This window comes from Gavialis gangeticus, unplaced genomic scaffold, assembly GCF_001723915.1.
Source record: "Gavialis gangeticus isolate Ggan-Ray unplaced genomic scaffold, GavGan_comp1, whole genome shotgun sequence".
NCBI lineage: Eukaryota > Metazoa > Chordata > Crocodylia > Gavialidae > Gavialis > Gavialis gangeticus.
The window spans coordinates 67,343,049-67,346,662 of record NW_017728992.1 but is presented as its reverse complement, the minus strand read 5'-3'; the positions used below and the strand labels follow the sequence as shown (position 1 = coordinate 67,346,662).

General features: G+C 46.1%; 1 protein-coding gene across 1 annotated transcript in view; it reads left to right on the top strand.

Moving 5' to 3' along the window:
- LOC109302428 (putative 2-hydroxyacid dehydrogenase SAR2389) overlaps window positions 1-3,614 on the top strand; it is a 16,526-nt gene that overhangs the window by 5,992 nt on the left and 6,920 nt on the right.

The following is a 3,614-nucleotide window of genomic DNA, read 5'->3' as shown; positions in this document are numbered from 1 at the left end:
GGTCAGGGCGGCTAGGGTCTGGAACCAACTTCCAAGGGAGGTGGTGCAGGCTCCTACCCTGGGGGTTTTTAAGAAGAGGTTAGATGAACACCTTGCTGGGGTCGTTTGACCCCAGTACTCTTTCCTGCCATGGCAGGGGGTCGGACTAGATGATCTTCTCAGGTCCCTTCCGACCCTAGAAACTATGAAACGAAGTTATTTAAAGCACTATAGGTTGCTAAAGTGCTATAAAATACAGCACTGCAAATTTAATACTTCATTTTAACAAGGTTTAATTTAAAGCACTGGACCCATTTTTAAAGTGCTATAAAGCCATGCACTTCTGTTAAATCACAGCAATAAAATGCTTTACATGGCAAAAGAAAGCAACTTCTGTACATATCTTAGAAGCCACCTATGAAGCATCCTGTTAAAAAAGTTATGGTTTTTGTTATGACTTGTTGTGTCTGATTTACTGGGGTTTTGAATGGTGTTGCTTTTGCTTTTTCTCCCCCAGGAGGTGTTAATATAATGATGCATTTGTCTGCAAAGGCTGTGGTGCAGTTAACCTTATTTATGTTTTTAACCAGTCTTTAGAGATACAGTTTATAAATTGTGCTTGTTTTTATCCCAAACATTGTTTCAACTTTATCCCTACAAAAAATGGAGAAAGAAAAACATTTAGCTTGTCTGTCTTTAATAAATGTAGTTGAGTTTCAAATGGCAGATCTTTCAAGAGTAAGCAGATTGCAGACACATCAATATACTGCACTGTGATTTTTTTTCCCATTGAAAGTAATTTTAGATACAAAATAAACTGGTGCAGTAACTTCAGCCCCCATGTACTATAAATAGACTAATTGTGTTAGATTAAATTATATCTCTAGATACTCTTGTTCAAATTCATTAAGTTGAGTTACATAAGTGGCAACTAAATCACAGATCTGTGAGTTCAGAGCTCCCTTTTAACCCACAAAACTCTGACTTTGACCTCTAAATAGATATTGTTTAACTCTTTCTGTTAAATTTTATCTTGTTGTTTTTCACGTCTGGATGTCAGAATATACTGTTTGTAGCATGGCATACAATCCATTCTTGCCACAGTAACAAAACTCTGTACATACTGAACTACTGTAACAGAAAGCTGGTGACTCCTGTTACTTTATGAAGAAAAAACTGCGGGTAAAGAGGCCAGGCAATGGCAAAACCCTGCTGCCCAGGCAAGGGAGAGTCCCATCATGGTAAAGGGTTGCATCTGCTGCCAGTCAGGATATCTCAGCCTAGAGCTAGCTGGCTGGCAGGAAATAGGCAGCTGGAGACCTGAGGCTATGACTGCTTACTGCAGGTTTGGCAGCCCACAAATAAGCCCACAGGGCAATGCCCAACTCAAGCAGCAGGACGCTGCTAGATCAGGAGTCACAATGGCATCAGTCATTCATTAGAACCTGAGGAGAAATCCCTGCAGGTGGTTAGGGAGCCACCTGACCAGTAGGTGGCCAGGCTTGAGGCATGGCAGTCTCACTGTACAAGCTGCTGCATAAAGAGCTCTGGGTCGGGGAGGCTGCTGGGGGAATGTCAAGCTGACTTAGAGCTGCTCTCTGAACTGCTAGCTGAATACTGGTGCCTTACAAAAGGAGCACAACCTAAGTAAGGGGGAGCCTGACTGCAAGGCAGCTAGATATTGCTGTCATTGGGTATACCTATACCTAAGCTTCTGTTACAGCTTATTATTGATGGTTTGTGGAAGGGATTGTGAGGGGTCTTGGAGGTCCCATTAGTACCCTAGGGACATGTGATTGCCTTGAGTCCTGTTAGGGGTAGGCTCAAGGCATGGCCAGGGGGCCCAGTGCCTGGAGCAGGGCAGAGTTTGGGGACCGGGGTCCAAAGCCCAAGAAGGGCTAAGCCAGAGCCCAATAGGGCAAGGCTAGGGCTGAAGCCCAGAAGCTGGGTCCGAAACAGCAGATCCTGAGCTAAGCGACACAGTGAGAGAGCAGGGACAAAGGCCAAGTGGTCCAAGACCCTTACAAGGGAGTGATCTGACAGATGGATAACATCTTTGAGGCATGGGCATGGTATAAAGGGGAGGTCAGGGCCACATAATTAACCCTTAGGGCAATGAGCATGGACATAATAACTATGGGCCAATTAGCCTAACGTCTATCCCAGGGAAAATCCTGGAAAAATTCATTAAGGAGTCTATGTGTGATAGGCTTGCAGAAGGTAGGATTCTGAACGACAGCCAGCATGGCTTCATCGTGAGCAGGTCTTGTCTTCCCAACCTCATCTCCTTTTACGATCAGGTAACTCACCACCTGGATAAGAGAGAGGAGGTTGACATTGTATACCTTGACTTCTAAAAGGCCTTTGATCTGGTATCCCACAATGTTCTCACGAGAAAATTGGAGGATTGTGGGCATACCTGCAAGACAGTTACGTGGGTATGAAGCTGGCTACAGGGTAGGACCCAGAAAGTCCTAATGAATGGATCTGTGTCATCCTGGCAAGAAGTGGCCAGTGGTGTCCCACAGGGGTTGATGCTTGGTCCAGTACTTTTCAACATCTTTATCAGTTATTTGGATATGGGGGTGAAGAGCTCACTGACCAAGTTTGCGGACGACACCAAGTTATAGGGAAGTAGAGTCACACTTGAAGATAAGCTACAGATACAGGTGAATCTAGACAGGCTAGCAAGTTGGGTGAGTCAGAACCAGATTAAATTCAACATTGAGAAATGTAAAATGCTCCACCTGGGGACAAACAATCCCCTACACACCTACAGGCTTGGTTGCGCCAAACTGACGAGCACCACAAATGAAAGGGGCCTGGATGTAATAATAGACCACAGTATGAATATTAGCTGGCAGTGCAATGCTGTTGCCAGTAGGGCAAATAATACTCTGGCATGCATCAATCGATGCATCTCCAGCAAAACCAAGGAAGTTATTCTTCCCCTCTACTCAGCACTGGTGAGACCCTAAGTGGAGTACTGTGTCCAGTTCTGGATGCTGCACTTTAACAAGGACGTGGTAAAACTTTAGAGAGTCCAGAGAAGGGCCACCCATATGACTAGAGACTTGCATGGCAAGCCGTATGAGGAAAGGCTGAGGAACCTGGGACTCTTCAGCCTGAAAAAGAGAAGGCTGAGAGGGGGCTTGTTAGTGGTTTACCACTGTTCACCAGGGGACCCTTGGGGAAAAACAGGAGTAATGGCCACAAACTCCTGGAAGACCATTTCAGACTCAACTTTAGGAAAAACTTCTTCACAGTTAACATGTCCAGACTGTGGAATAAACTCCCTCCAGACGTGGTGCAATTGCCTACCCTGGAAATCTTCAAGAGGAGACTGGACAGTCACCTTGCTGCAGTCACCTGACCCCACCTGTCTTTCCTGCCCGGTGCAGGGGGCTGGATCCGATGATCTTCCAAGGTCCCTTCCAGCCTTGCAATCTATGAATCTATGGATCTGTGTTCACAAGGGGAGATCTGACGTGGGAAGCCCTGGAGTAACCTCCCTTTTTCTAAAAGACAATAAAACCAAGGCCTGGTGGGCAAGTGAAGGAGAGTGTGCAAGAACAGCTGGCTAGGCAAGGACTGAGCGGCTGCCAGGGGGTGTCACAGCCATCCCCCCCCCCCCC